This window comes from Rhipicephalus sanguineus, chromosome 2 (genome assembly GCF_013339695.2).
Source record: "Rhipicephalus sanguineus isolate Rsan-2018 chromosome 2, BIME_Rsan_1.4, whole genome shotgun sequence".
NCBI lineage: Eukaryota > Metazoa > Arthropoda > Arachnida > Ixodida > Ixodidae > Rhipicephalus > Rhipicephalus sanguineus.
In genome coordinates, this window is record NC_051177.1 from 75,079,518 (window position 1) to 75,096,196 (window position 16,679).

At 47.1% G+C, this 16,679-nt stretch overlaps 1 long non-coding RNA gene across 1 annotated transcript; it reads right to left on the reverse strand.

Annotated features, from left to right (window-relative positions):
* Positions 1-3,759: 3,759 nt before the first annotated feature.
* On the reverse strand, positions 3,760-10,863 carry LOC119381207 (uncharacterized). The gene is made up of 3 exons (XR_007415090.1): positions 10,698-10,863; positions 7,307-7,356; positions 3,760-3,775 (listed from the first exon to the last, which is right to left on the reverse strand). It is a non-coding gene; the product is annotated as an uncharacterized LOC119381207 (long non-coding RNA).
* Positions 10,864-16,679: the final 5,816 nt, after the last annotated feature.

Consider the following 16,679-nt stretch of genomic DNA (forward strand, 5'->3'; position numbering starts at 1 on the left):
CATTCAATTTTGATGAACTATATACACAATTTACAATTATATACATATTGTTGAAGTATATATACAAGAAACATCTAACAGCGTCTGATTATCCATTGTCGACACTTGCAGACGCAACGCTCCTAATGTTCTTTCATTTCGAAGACTGCCCTCGAGACGCCCACGACAAAGTGGCCCTAAAAACAGCTATCCGACGCTCGCCTGGCTGTCGGCCGCGTTCCCCGCTCGTCCTGCGAGAATTAACTGCCAGGCTAGAGGGAAGACACGACGCGCGCAGCGTTCCTCTTCGCGTTCCACGACGCTTTGAATGGATGGATGCACGTTACGGCGCGGAACTTCGCCCCAGCGTAAGAACCTGGCGAGCCAGCTCCTAATAGCGATAAATACGGCAATGTAATATACACCGAAGCAAGTGGCGTCTTTTCATGGTGTCCGAGAGCATAAAATTGTACGGTACATAATGTTTTAGTACGCAAAAGTGCTCGCTCCTGATGGCAGCGCCACTGCAAACACGGCGGCGCTAAGAAATCGCTAGAATGGCGCACTAGCTTTTTAGAAAGTTGTCCGAGCGCCATCTTGTTTGTCCTCGTCTGGGTTGTTTACTTGATCGGTGCACGGTGTGTTGTCGACCGCGCTTGAGTCAGTTCGTACGGTGGTTCTGGATGCTTCAGGATGCCGACCTGCTGTGTCAGTGGCACCAACCACCGCGGTACAAGAGCAGAAACAAGAGGTTTTGGCTACAGCAGGTAAAATCTGGAGCTTCCCGGAGGACACCCTAGAGGCGTTGCTGCAGCTGCTAGGAGAGGAGGCAGAGGCGAAGGGACGCAGTTGGCGCTACTTTATATTTTTCAGGGACTTTACTTATCGAACGCCTAAGTGTTGAGGGCACCAGCCGCCAGGGATACCAAGAAAATGAAACGCTCGCTGGACACATCGACGCGCTCAAGTGTCTGCCTTTTGGGCGCCTCTTTCAACGAACGCTTCCTACGTGCGTTCGTAATCACCTCAGGGATGTTGCCACCGCCTTCAATTCAGCACAAACGCGTTCAGAACGCGCTCTTTTCAGGCTGCGCCAAGGCAGCACAAACGCTACAAACGCGTTTCAAACGCACTGCATTGAGGCGGTGGCAAGTCACGTTCAAGTCAAGGAGCGTTTCTGAACATGGAGGATGCGGAGGATAGACACTCAATTTTGCTGCGTCTACTCGCTAGGCTGTGTTTTCTGGCGCTACCATCGTATCTCGGAAACTGCATTGCCGGGTACCTATGTTAGTGTCATTAACATGTGACCAGTAAAAATTACACCATCTCCGGCTAAAGGGGACCATGAGGCGATGCAAAGCCGGAGCACTTGCACGATCGCGTTCCGTTGGCGTTCGTTGGGCATGCTACCGACCTCGTGTCGTGGAACGCGAAGAGGGACGCTACGCGCGTCGTGTCTTCCATCTAGCCTGGCCGTTAATTCTCACAGGGCGAGCGGGGAACGGCGTCGACAGGCGGGCGAGAGGGGGGCAGCGTAGGAGAGGAGAGAGAAGGGGAGGGGTGCGCATGCGCTCGAGCTCATCGCGGCGTTGTGCAGGAGAGAATTTCGGCATGTCTAGCCCGCGTTTCAGAGGAAGAGTGGAAAGGGGGATGGGAGAGGGGAAGTGGAGAGGGAAGATGGAGAGGGGCAGGGGAGAGGGAAAGTGGAGAGGAGAAGGGGGAGAGGGGTAGAGGGGAAGGGGAATGGTGAGGGGAGTGGAGAGGAGGTATGTGGAGAGGGTATGCGCATGCGCAGTGAGGGTGGTCACGCCGCACACCACCACCACCACCACCGCCGGATTGAGCTCGACCTTAAGATACTTCGCATCTAAAAGTAAGGCTCGCGGTTACCCGTTTTCCCAGTCTTTATATAAATACACGTATGTTCACAATGCCCGTAGTACCGAACACAAATGGCGATAAGTATAGATCTAGCACTGATCATAACACATACCGTTTTCCTACGAACCTTAGGAAACGTAATTAAGCTAATCGACAACTGCTCTTATATGGAGATCATAGATCGGCAAAAAATTGTGCAACTCATTCAGACTCTCTCAAGGAATACATTCTGTGCTTACGGCTCAATCGGACTTAGCCTCACCGAAATGTTTCTTAACCGGACTCACTCAGACTCAGACACACAAACTTTTTTTCTCAAGCGGACTCACTCGGACTCAAACTCACCCAAATGTTACTCACTCGGACTCACTCAGACTCACGGCTCGATCTGAGTCTGAGTGAGTCTGAGTGAGTCGACTCATGAGTGAGTTTGCCGACCTATTCTGCGGACTGGCACTTACAAAAATATTTGCTTATACTCTCTGCACGGCCGATCTGTGTTGCTTTAAATGAAGATATACGCTACAATGAAAGCCCGCATATCATTTACAAAAAGCTGCAAAATACAAAATAAGCGAATTCCGAGTAATTATGAGAATTATGACGTGTTTAATGGCAGCCCGATAATGTCTAACCCTGAGTTTTCATTTGGGGTTGCATGCTATGTTTACTAGTTGGCGCCTGGAACACAACAGCGGACTTCGGAAATTCGTTTGAAATTTTTATGCGAGAGCCCGATTTGCCCAGACTAAAAATAAGATCATTAAAGCGCTATGACTGATTCATGAAGCTTTTGTCGTCGGCCTTTTTACGCAAATCTCAACGATTCTTCTGTATTGTACATGGCATTCGTGGCGTGGCGGGACCTTCAATATACTGCTTTGTTGAAGACCCCTCCCTATTCCAGTAACACGTTCATACGCCACTCTATTTAAGAATGATCTAATAAATCAGGTTACTTAAGAAACAGCGCAGTATGCACTAGCATTTGACAGCAAGAAAACTCTTAGAAAGTTACCTGACCCGCTATATGTTTCCGTCCGCCTACAAATATAAATAAGGTCGTCACGCCGCGTGATACTATTTACACCAGCTTGACGACAACATTGAACTTTTTACAGTGTAAAAAATAAGTATGCATCTGAATCACAACACAGCCTAGCCCCTTAATGCGCGAAATATTATTTACTGTTTGTAAGCTCCCAAATATATACACATTCTTTGAAACATCGCACGAACTTGGGAGAAACAATTGAGACACATGTTCCATAAATATTTTGACCACAACAGGCTAGTTTTCAAAACTAAACAAACCAAGGACGTATATACTCTGCAGGTGGCTCCGTATGTATAAAAAGAAGTGAATTTTCGTTACGAGAATCTCTGCGTATTGTTATTCATTTGAACTTCCCGATGGAGAAAAAACATACGTGAACTGTGATGATACAGGGCAACGCGCGAAACTTATCAAGCGTGACTGTGCGCTTCATAAATACTTTGCCATTGCTGAGTCTCTGTGCGAAAGTAGCTTATATCGCCGTTTTTTTTTTTGTGTTGTCAAAGTGTTACCTTCACACTCAGCGTTAATTTTACGATTTTTATAGTCATCGCTAATGGGAACACAAATAGATATGTTCCGTCTTCATAGAGAGACACCGTCACTGAAAGAACTAAAGGAACTGCCGATAATAATTCTTCTCGTACTCATTTATATCTTTCGGCGGAATGCCAATATTTCTGAATATTTAAGCAGAGTTTCTAGATATTCAGCTGCAAGTATCATTGGCTGGGCAAAAAAAAAAGACCGCTGTTTTTTTTTTCTAACGAGCAACAATACTTTTTTCTTTGCACGATGTTTCAAACACAACATAAGCATGTGAGATATATATTTCTCACCTTTGCAAAAAGCAGCCTGAAAAATGAAAAAGAAATGGTATAAAAATCTGGCCTTTGCAAGGATGCGTTTCGAAATTTAGCTTATGGGACTTCACATAGGGAATATTTATAATGCTTGGCGCTCGGGAAACACAGGGCGCGTCCGTCATTTTTGTGCTGGACACAATCGCGGAATCGTCCGCTAGCACCTCCATAGAGAGAGGCCACGGAGAGGCTGAGCACTAGTCATTGGAGGAGCTTTAGGGCCAAGAAAATGCGGCCGTTTCATTCGACATCCTGCGTCGAATGGTGAACGGACCTCACTGTACTGCCACAAATAGTCGAGAACACAATGTTAGAGTTCTGCGGACTTAGAAACTCTTCCGGACGTCAGCTGCAAGAGACGCACCACTTCGCAAGGCCGAAATGTTGTTCTCTATAATGACGTGCGCTTGTGACCTGAGCTAGGCGTTCAGGGGAAAGTTTTCGTTGCCGAGGAGGTGTCACTGTCAAAAATTTAAAGTAAGTTTGCGCTATAATACACCTCTGTTGTATTTGCCACTGCGATTATAAGCACGCGTCAGATATAGAAACCGCGTAGTTTCCGCGCGACCTGTGCAATATCATGTGGCTTTCCTCGGCTCATTTCTTTAGCCTTATGTATGTCTATACCATTCGCAATGGCGTGTCTCGTAGTTTTTTTCAAAAAAGCAAGGCAGGTAAATGCACGTGAGTGGTGTGCGCCGCAAAACATACAACAAAAAGGCTACAAAGAATACAAACACTATACAAAGTGAGCGGCCCCAGTACGTAATTATGTTTTACTGTACAATGGACGTAATCCATTGCGCGTCTTCTGGTTTTCCTGAATGCTGTATCTGGGTGTTCCTTCACATATATGCCATAATAAAGTATAGCGCTCATTCCTTTAGCACGCCACGGCGGCGTTGCAATTTGCCGCGCTATTGGGAACAGCATACGAGGGCCCGCGATCAGTGGAAGCATCAGTCCGATAATTTACCGAACGACCAGATTGACTGTATGGGCTCCGTAACTCTACAGCTCCAGCACACGTGCTCTCAGCTCACACTGACTGAATGAAAGAAAACAAAATTAAGATGGTAGGGATGGGGGGGGGGGGGGGAGGAGTAAAGTGATGGGCAGACGCAGATGCGTACGTTGGCAGACACTGCCTTTGGAAGGAATGAACGAACAACGTTATTTATCCTTTTTTATAGGAAAGGGGGCAATTAGATAGGGGATTGGGGCAGCCACTACTTGAAGTAGGCCTCCTCCACGATCAGCCCACTCTAAGATGGCCTCTTGAACGTCGGGTCTCGAGCTGCGCAAGGCAGCCTCCCACTGCTCCTCACTAGAAATTAAGTGTTTCAGGAAAGAGGGCAGAGGGTGCTTAGTGTAGCCCCGCGCCATGTGGTTTAAGTCTGTTGCGGAAGAGGCGTAAAATTTACAAGAGGGAGAAGGGTAACTGGAGGGATGAATGCAGTGGAGGAGGTAAGGGGAAAGAAAGATGCGAATCTGAAGCTGTCGCAACAGAATTTCACACCTGCTTTGGGATTTGCGCATGAGCAGCGGAAAGGTTAAACATTTTAATCCGTAGCGTGTGCAAATGTCGTGGAATGTAATAAGTCCATACCGCGGTGTAAAGGGCGAGACAGGCGGTACGATTTTTCATGCGATTCGACGTCCGACACGGCGGAGGGGAAACCGGAATGGTGACCTTTCATAGCATCGTACAGCCACCATTCCCTCTCCCCCGCCGCGGTGTCGGCCGTCGGATCGCATGGAAAATCGGACCGTCTGTCCCCCGCTTAAATGGCGTCTCCTCCATAGCGAGTTCCGACACACTTGATGCTTGCGCCCGGACCGTAAATCCTCGTCACTGCCTTTGGAAGTTGGCATAGAGATGCCTGCTGGGGAAAGTTGCGCCTATCGAGTCTCGTGTGGCGGACGGAGATTCTCCTCGGACGCGCTTAGCAGCGCCTGTGGCCCTGGTATTTAGTATATATCCTTCTCATTTTAAACGTTCGACAGATGTGACGAGGGTTCTTGCATGCCCCGAAATGGTTAAGCACTATACGTAAATGATCGATTTGGTCGATATACCAACAATCAACTGTTGATTGATCACGCTCACTCACGCGTGCGCGACGTGAGTCTACTTTAAAAAAGTGCATATCGAAATCTTGTTCCCAAAGTACATAGATTATATTGCAGGCAAAGGGCAACTAAATTGCACAAGTAAGCACTGAGGTTGAGGAGCACTTAACGCGCGCCGATCCTTTCCGAATCAAAGCGCAGTGCCGATCTTGCCGACAAAACCAGTTGGCGTCAGTACTTATTTTTTTCGTTGCGTTAACCAATAACGTAGCTTGGCGGGTGAGTTGGTTCATACTATTGGGAAGATGAAATCAGCAAAAACAAAAAAAAAACGAAGGCAGCGACGATGAACAACCAGGCATGACAAGCGGTTGTCCTGTGTGGTGTTTCTCCTTCGTTTTCATCGTTTTTTTCGCTGGTTTGCTCTTCCGTATAGGTGACCAATACATTCGATTAATATCGGTGTGTTATCTTGTTCCAGGTATTGTGATGTCTTCCTCGTTGCTTGAACAACGCACGAAGCATCGTCAAGTCGTCAAGGACGAAGACGACAAAGCAGCAGCTGGCAGGTGAAATGCAGCGATACGCCAGTGGTTTCGTTCTCGCGCCCTCGGGTAGATGGCGCATGGCGCTTGCGGCATTGTCGACAGATGGCGCTCTACATTTTGGAACATTCCCTATTGTTTTTGTCATGGCGCTTCTATGCTACTCTCCTAACAGTTCTTTTTCTGTGTGTGCTATTATGTTTGTCACAGCGTTATATTAGAAAGTTTGACTAGTCATGCTTCATATTGTTTTGTTTGCTTGGCAAAAACGTAAAAATGCTTTATATCAACAGTGTACTGAACATAAGTAGTCTTAATAGTGCAGGTGACGACACGGTTATTTTCGTCAAAAGGAATATCAATGAGATGTGTGTTATTGCAAAATACATTGTTACAGTTAGTACCAGTCACTACATTACTCGCGTCATCAAGAGAGAAAGAGAGAGAAGGAATGTGGGAAAGGCAGGGAGGTTAACTAGACAATGCGTCCAGTTTGCTACCTCTATGCTCTATGTCGTGTTCACCTGCACAATAATTGCTCAAATAAGTACAAACAGCTTCATTCTAGTACGTATTTGATGTTCTGCACTGCATTCCTTGTGCATTAAACTGAGAAGTTACACCTTCGCTGCTAATTTTTCAAAACACTACAGAAATTTTTCATCGTAAGTGGTAATACTACCTAATGTGTAGCTGCATGTATAAATACCGAAACTACTTTACGCTTTCGTGTAAAATTGCCACCTCATTCTAAAGGCTGGTGAGACCAGTCCGCATCAAAGTTCGAAAGCTCATTGAAAATACCGGAGAACGGAACACTGCGAATACGTTGAATCTGGCTGCTAGGTATGAGTTTTATCACTGGACACTGTAGCTTGGCAAATAAAAAAAGGGTATTCACTCACAAACACAGGAACCAGCAAAACAGCGACGTTCAGATGCATCTTCGGGAATGCTGCAGTTGAGATGTACAACAGTAACTTTAGTGCACGGAATTACATTACAAAACTCGTATTAAAATACGTTACTTGCATTACATTTCGTACATTTGTGCAAATTTTTCGCTAAAAAATAATCGCTAGCATTTGCCACCTACATTTACTACATTTATTGCCTTAGCAGCGGCCAACTTATTGGTTATTTCAAAAAATCACAGGGCCCCTTATGCGTTCGGCTAAGATGACTCGAAGGCGAAAGCCATATTTTTCTTCTAAGTCTATGTGTTGATCTTCTCTCGCCTCCGAAAGCTTTCTGGACCCAGCGTGGTTTTGTACTGCTTGTAGGATCGGAGGCATTGCAAGCTTTCTGCACCTCAGCCGGTTTTGCACTGCCTCTGTGATCGGCACACCTTTGACCAAACGACGATGTAATGTGATGACGTCATATTCACGGCATGATGACGTCACCAATTTTGGCCGTCTGTGACGTCATTATCATGCGATGGTGACTTTTTGCATCACTCGTGTTGACGCCCACGTCGCGGGACGCTGACGCTCAACTTTACGTTTGATGGGGCATGTAAGGCTTTCGCCTTAACAAAGGCATACATATTGCCTAATGTCGATCGCAGGCACCTTGGAAGCCCGTAGTTGACGAGGGAGTCGAGTACCCTATCTAGCTGAGGGCCCACTCAGCTGGGCTCAGCTAATTACAAAAAGATAGATGGCTGATCTCTTCTTCATGGGAATTGGTATAACACGAAAGTGAAACGTGTCTTCACAGTAGTGGTTGAGTCTTCATTGTCCATTGATCTATGGAGCTTGTACAATGTCTATTGGTGTTTGGCAGCCATAGCACAATTTGATGTAGATGCCCCCACGTTTGCGCCTAGTGGCACGTCTATGTCGGGACGACAAACGTCCATGATCATGACTGAAATATGACACTCTAACTGCGTCGTCGTCAAATCGCTCCCTATCGGATCCAGTTAGTGTCATGGCTGAGTACTTCACTTCACCACTCACAGACGGCGGCACCACCGCGCCACGCCTAGCCCAACGCTACCTAAAGTTACTTTCGGTTGCGATGCGTAGCCCCGCCAACAGAGAGCACCGTGCTAGATATCACACCAAGTATTTTGTTGGGCCCACAGTGACATACATTCGTACTAGCCACATTCAGACTAAGAAACAACGCCGTAGTTCATTGAGGGCTGTTTTTTTACATACATGGAAAATGAAAACAGCAGAATGGCAGTGAAATCTAGCGCCACAGGCCGTGCAGTAAGTTGCGATCAGCTACGTGTACACATGTACACTTGATTTGATGAAGCGGGATAATCGCTGCTCGACAAATGGGGCATTTATTAGTCAGAAAATATGAATACATTCTCCTTTCTAAGCAGAAGTATTTCGTTCTTGTGAATACAGGTAAACATGCTTTTGGCAGCCCTCAATCAGGAACGGTGACGTACAGGCGTTGGCAATATGCCGTCGGGGCCGTGTGGTCATTGGGCATTTCTTGTGCGCGCATTGTAATAAATTAAGACTTTTTTTCATTTAAAATACCGACTTTACGTTATCACATGAGAGCTACTCTAGTCGGCGTACCTGGTAAGCACACGATATGCACACCACTATTCAATTTAGACAAATACTACCATGCAGCTCATAAGACCCGTAAAGATAAAAATTGCGTGGCTGCTTCGCATGAAACTGATTCCTACAATTCCCAAAAATTCCTGGCAGCGATTTACCCAGCGTAAAGAATGTGGGACATATTCCTTACGCCGCGTGGGACATGTGTTCCACGCTGCACTGTGGAACATGTGTGGACGTGTGCACGACTGACTTGCAGATGTGGATCCAAGTTATGAGAAAACGTGCATCACCTACAGGTGGCACAACGATGTGCTGCACCAACGCACCACCAGTTTACACTTGCATGCTACTCGCCCTCTGCTACGCCGGCGTTGTATGGAAATGTGCGGGAGTGATGGCGACAAGTGTAATAAAACGGACAGGTTTTCGGAAATTTAACAGTGCAGGATATTTAGGGCCTCAAACGAAGCGGAAGGACAGAAATTATACCGAAGTAATAATTTTTCTGTCGTGACAGAAGAAAGCACAGACCTGGGACCATTGAAAGGGCGACGCCCGCAAAAGGCCGGATACGCCATCACGAACGACGTTTCTATGAAGTATGTCTTGCCATTTTACCTGCTTATTACCGACTAAACCATGACATTTGGGTCCGACATGTGCTGTAATGTGATATTAAAGGCTGTAGGCAACCTGGTGCTAAGGGCGAAATTAACAAGTACGATTGCCGAACCATCGTGCAATTAGTGATACGGTAGCAATCGCGAGAAGTTTTCCGCGCTGTGGTTTATTTCCGTCTCTGGACGTTGCACAGGTTGCATGGGTGTAATTCTCTTACCTACCCCATTTGCAAGTGATATTTTAGGCATCACATAGCACAAGAACCGCGTGGAGCGGCTTCAGGTGCACACGCAGTGCTGCAAAAGGGCAAAGGCAGCACCGTTGGCGCGGACCTCGATCCACTGCGCCACGCATCCGGCGCTTCTTCTTGCTATTGATTATTAGGAACTGCTCAGTCTGCTGACATGTTGCGCTGATTGCGCTCAATCGATTGATGCCTACCCTAATGAACCTGACTAACTGTCTGTTCGGACATGGTGTTTTCTCAGCATTAAAAATTTTTAGTGCGGTGATTGGTATCCTCATAATAATAACGCACTTACCGCAAAAAAGCAAAGGACGCGGCGTCCAGTAACTGAATTGACCATTTAGGCACTGCTTTGACCTGAGATAGTTGTTGGCTGACGTGATCTTAATGGGGTTCAGTCACCAAATTTTAAGGCTATGAAAAGCCTTCTGGCTTCCTCTGTGGGCAAAGACACTGCACACGAAGTGTTGGACACAGCAAACGTTGAGAGTATATTTTAATTAGCTTCCAAAGAGCGCCTAAATGCTCGTTCTGGCGATCTATAGTCCCATCGCTAGCGTGGCTGACACCGCTGTCACTGCGTAGGAAGCGTAACGAAAGTTTAGTGACGTCATACAACATTAGAGTGACGTGCAATGAGCGGTGACCCGCAGCACCGCCGCACCGGTCAATCCTAGAGAGCATCTGCTGCAAACCCTCGTTCGCTCATTTTACGGAACATATAGCCGAACTAGCCAAGCTTTAGTATTTTACACGGAGTGCATGAAAATATGCTCCTCGCCATATGAGCAGCAGTGTAATAGCTACCGTCCTCGCGTGTGCTAGATTGCATACCGTTCATTTGTTGTTGCATACAAAACGCATGCAATAATCATAAATATTACTTACATGAGAACCGTACTGTAGAATTGGTTCGCCTTGCAGATAACGGGGGCGTTTGGATGGGCTTAACGGAATGATTTATATACGTTGATGTGTTTTGTTTACGATTCATGGAAATCAAGTTTATTAAATAAACTTCTATTTAGGCTAATTAGTATACAGATAAATGTTGTGAAGGGACTTCTGTGCGTCTAAACGAAAGATAGAGAACGCGGAAAAACGATCAAAATGCAGCACTTAGGAGGGCACAGCCCTGGCTTGACAGCGCCGTATATTGGCACTCGATTAATTAAACTTTAGCATTCCTGGACACAACAATAGATATTCATACGTCACTTGTACTCTTCGCAGATTGTTTAAGTATACGGGAGTGCTTTGACATTCCCCCTGTATAAACTTGAATATATTGTTACTTATACTTGGTAAAGAGGTGAATCACAGCAGTGAACTGTACTGACAGAGTAGGAATTTAAAATTTGCAAACAGAGTTCAAAGAACTAAGATGGGAATCTTTCCAGGCTGCATATGGGCTCTGCACCTTCAGAAGTCTTTCTGTGTACGTGTGTGCGCGTGTTGTTCTGCTTATATATAGTGTACGAGGTTGTTTTTCGACCATCTCTGATTCCGCTGAAACAATGCTATGATATTTCACGGTAGGAAGTGCTTATTAAAGTGGTTTTGTAACAGGGGAGCTCTGTAAGCTTTTGGTTGCGCCAGGTAATGCGAACAGAAATGATCATCATCATGAACCGGCACGCGCTTTCTACTTCCTCTTCGTCATCTTCTTTGCACCCACAGCACGCGCGCCGATTTTTCGGGCGTGGGATGCAATAACTCTGATTGGCGAGAGAATGAGTGCAGGGACAGAGAGAAAGAGAGAGCAAGAAATATAAGGAAAGAGAAATTAAAAATTCTTGGCGAAACATTTTTCTTGGCCAGGTGGGATTCGAACCCGCGTACCCGTGATCCGATGGCGAGTGTCGTAACCACTCGGCTATCCGCGATGCGCAGCGCCTATAGGGGCGCCACTGAAAGCCGCGTAGCGGCGGCCGTTGGAACCGCACACGGGACGCGTAGCGGACGCCTCCATTCACTGCAAGCATGACGGCAGTGCGCGCGTGCGATTTGCCGCTTGTGCGCGTCCCTGATAATTACTTTTGCGGCGATAGTGTGCGCAAAGGAGCCGCGCTTTATAATAGTGGACATGTGTCCGATGTAACAGCTGTGTGGGACGACAATGTCACTGTACGCGCCAAGTGTTTGCCACAGACAAGCGTCAACAACCTTCCTTACGAAGTGGAGCTCATCGTAAGTACACCACTTCCGATCACTAATGCCTGCATGCGTTGACGCATGAACCAACGTTCTTTCTCGACACAGTAGCTTCGTTTACGTGCCATGTGTTTATATAGTAGATTTTGAGGGAGCGCTGTCGCGCCGGCGCATGGATTTCACGGGTGCGGCCACGCGAATGGTCAGCGTTGGTAAAACTTTGAAACCAGCACGATAAACTTGCGAAAAAATATCTCGGCAGCTTGCGCTAGTGGCGTGGGACTGAGTCACTGCGGAGCTGGTGGTCACCTAGCTTGTCATAGCAGCTTGGCTACGTATTTGCTGGGTGTCTTCAGAGAAGAACGTCGGTACATGTCCGTCGACCCCCTGTAATTTCGCTGAAAAAAAATATATTTTGTTGTCTTCACGAATACGTGTAGCTCTTCGACGGCAATTTGTTCGGGAACAAAATTTTCGTCAGAATGAGATGCATCCAGAGACTCTACGGCGATCTGTTTGAAGCGGTTGAAACAGTTCTGGCACAAAATGTCGGTTTCTCTGATGGATGAGGCTTCTTCTGGCGTGCGCCTTCAGGAGGAGTGGCGTCTTAGCCGCGCCAGACAGACAGATGGGGCAGAAGGGGCAGATTTTGCGCCGCCCTCCCCCCCCCCCCCCCCTCTTAGGCAAATAGGAAAGCCCCCACGCCCCGTGAGCACGCCTATGGCCCCACTCATAACACAGCTTGTGTAAAGCGAATGAGTATTAGTGGCATACATCAAGGGTGTTTTTTATTACATGAAGTCATGTTACGAAACATTCAAAGGGAGGTTGAATCGGTTGAATGTCCGGTCAAAAGCCTTCAGTGCGAACAGGTGCCATGTTTTACAGCCAATATGCATACAATATGCAATAGGCGAGCGCACAGCGAACATTCTGCACCGGTGATCGCATTCCAGTGCCATCATTAGGTAGAATGCAGCCCATTTCGGGCAGCACACGTGCGATTCCACGGCGCTTTTGTAAAGTAGCCGCCACCTGCCCCACATTCTCTGGCATAGCGCTTCGCGCCATTCGTTTTTCAAGAGAGCCTAGGCATCGCGTCTTATCAGTGATAACAACCTCATGTGCATTGTAGCGTCTACAATGCAGGCGAGGCGACCAAATGTAAACGTAGTAGCGTTCGCTGAAGACGTAGCGACATAAATGGAGAAATAAAAACACGGTAATCGTTCTAACACTGCCTAAACAAAGCGCGATTGCTTACCTTTTGCGTCGGACAGCCGCAATCCACCGTCGCCGTCGCTCTCGCTCATTAAATAGCACCGGAAACATGTAGAAGTGCGTTCCTGGCGAGTTTTAGGGGCGAAGCTCCTTAAGGCGGCACCAATTCGTCCCTCGTAGTTGTCGTAGTCGTAGTGCGTAACCAGTCGTAACGCTAGTACCAGATCTTGACCTCCAAGGTGGTGCCGGTGGGAGATTTTTCCTGTGCGTTGTTGAACAATAAAAAATTCGCGTGCGCGTTAACTAAAAGCCGAATTCTTCTGTCTCTCATTCCCCATTAGCAGCCATTGGCATGTTCCAGTAGGAAACGTTAGTAGAAGTAGAAGTGTAAGTGTTAGCTAAAAGCCGACTTCTTCTGTCTCTCATTCCCATTAGCAGCCATTGTTTACCTCCAAGGTAGTGCCTGGTGAGATTTCTCCTGTGCGTGATTAAACAATAAAAATTTTGTTCAAAACGCCGTTGATTGATGAAATAAACCAACGAAAGACGCCAGATGTTTTCTAAAAGCAAAACGAAAAGACGCCAGATGTTTCTAAAGCAAAACGAAAAGACGCCAGCTGCTTAACGAAAGATGCCAGATGTTTTCTAAAGCAATGGTTTTCTAAACAATGAAAATTCACAGCGTACATGTAAAATTAAAGTGAGCTAAAAGTCCTCATAACTCATCGAACCTTTAGTATAAACGCGCCCGTTCTCACGTCGGTGATGATGTACTGGGCAGAATTCACGGAAGATTCACGGTTTACCGATGAACCTCCGCAGCTTCGCCCACTCATCATCATTCACTCCGTGGATATGCTGTGATTTTTTGTATGTGTTTGAGCAGCCGACAACGCAGCAGTCATTTTTCGACATCGCTGAAGCCCGAGAGAGTCGTTAAATCACGTTGAAAAACACATCCATCCGTGCACTCGCGTAGACGCTCGCTGAAACACTGTTCGCCGGACCCCGCGAGCGCTTCCGAGCCATGGCGGCAGATGGCGTGGTCGGCGCTTTGAGCATCGCCTATAGAGGCACGCTAGCAGCGCATAGCATAGCCTTGTATATTGCAGTAAAAGAAGAGGGTGGTAAAGGCAAATGAGGGGGAGGAGAAGGGAAATGAGGAAGGAAGAGAGTAAAGAGTAACAAAGAAAGAAAGCGAACGAGGTAAATAGAGAGAAAGAAATGGAAGGAAGCCAGAAAGAGAACAACTCTGATGGGCGAGAGAACGAGAACTGCTAGAGAGAGAGAGGGAGAGAGAATGGGGGAGAGAAATTGGGATAAAGAAAGAGAAAAGAGACAGGGAAAAACAGAAAGACAGAGAAAGAAATAGACATCGAGAGAGAACGAGATAGAAAGAACAGACACAAGGAAAAGAGATAGAAACAGAAAGAGCAAGACAGACAGAGAAAGAGAGAAAGCGAGAGAATCAGGGATGGAAAGAGAGCGAGAAAAGGATAGAATGAAAGATGAGGCAAGAAATAGAGAGTGAAAAAGAAAGGAAAGATAGAGAAAGAGAGAAAGAGCGACAGAAAGAAAGAAATAGATAGTGAAAGAAAGAAACAGAAATAAACAGACAAAAAAAGATAGACAAAACAGATAGAGAGAGCAAAGTGAAGGAAGGAGAGGAAGAAAGAAAGAGAAAAATAAAGAGAAACGAGACAGGCCGCCCACCTCCGCGCTTCCGTCAGGCATGGCACCACTAATGCGAAGCTGCCGTAATTTTTTACGAGACAAAGTTTTTAAAAAATGACGCTTTTGAGACAACACAACCACAAAACTTTTTATTAATCTGAAGGCGCCAGTCTTTCCTGGGTATGACAGATATTGATGACCGCTTCAAGCCTATTGCAAGTACAGTTGCGAAGTAGTCACTACGCCATTGTTCTTCCTCTTGCCAATTGGCAAAGTACCCACTACGCGTCCGCAAGGCAAGACGCCCACTTGCACACTTTGTTCATGCTGTTGCTGACAATGATGATTAATTACACCAGCGCCCTTTGTAATTTCTGGGCCTTTAAACCAAGCACTCTTTGTGCAGTGTGCGTGTTTTGACGCCTGGTGCGATTCTACGCTTCTGTCACGCAATCTTGCATGAGTTAAGGACACATCATCGCACTACATGACATTCATATAGTTTTTTTTTATGTCGAAACATGTTTAAGCACAGGCACGGCTCAGTCGTAGAACACCTGCTTGCCAATAAAAAAAGTCCTGGGTTCAATCGCCACTCAACCCGCATATTTTCATTATTTCCTTATTTGCATCCATCTCAAAGTTTCGCTCACAGACAACGCACATTTTTCGCTCACAGCAATGACGGCGACGCCGACACCGGCATTTCTGCGAAACGAGCTAGTTGATAGTAGGTATCGCGTTAATAGTAACATATAAATCGAACAGTCTCTTTCGTTCGCTAAGAACTGATTTGCATTTAAAAACACTGTCAAGAGGAATGTATTAACTTCGTGGATTTTATATGTATTCAGTGCTCAGCAAATTAAACGCGATGCTAGGAGCCCGTGGCCGTCGGTGGTTGTGTCGCCACCGGTAAGCCTTTGTGAAAGTAAGCCGGTGCATTGTGGTATACGCTGAGACTAGAGTGTCCGTGACGTATGGAGGCTGCATCCGGCCGACGGCCGTTCGGTCTGTGGTTCACAGTGGCGCTGCCGGGACGCAGTAAGCCGTTGTTATTACTCCGCGCTCGCTTGCCGCGCGTCGCAGCTTCATGTGCGCGTTTCGCGGTCGTAATTTTGCGGGAGGCTCTTTGCGCACACATGAGAGATATTTTGAATTCCACTTTTGGCGACGTGCAAGCTGGCGTAAAGTTCCCTAGATGGTTCTCTGGGCGCATTCTTCTCGTTTTCTGAGCGCGCCTTGTGCCGCGAGCACCTTGTGCCGGGAGACTCGCCCAACAGCCTGTTCTTCTGAGCCCCTTAAGTCTGCTGCGAAGCATTATGCCACGCTACGATGTCCACGGAAGTCGAAATAAAGTCACTTGACGCGCGTGCACATCTAGCCACCTGCGAAAGTACGACGGCGCTGCGTGTACTTTTACCAGCGCGGCGTGTGAGTGCCGTGTAGAAAAAAATCACAGCATATCCACGAGGTGAATGATGGTGAGGTGGGCAAAGCTCCGGAGGTTATGGGTGATACCGTTAATCCTCCGAGAAGTTCGCGCGATAAAATCATCATGCAAACACGTGAGGTACGGTGAAGATCTCGTTCCTGATGCCAGAAACCGCGGTGAGGTTAGTATCGAGCCAATGTCGATCACACACGTCGCAACTGTGGCCAAACGAATGAGCGAGAAATTCCCGCCCTAACCGCGCGTCGGCTCCTTGAATGTGAGACCGCGTGCGCCGCTTGGTCGCCGCTTCCCGCGAACGAGCACCATCAAGGTCTGCCAGGCGCCGCGCTCGCTTCGCCGCCGCTTCTCGGATCGCCTTTAGGGGT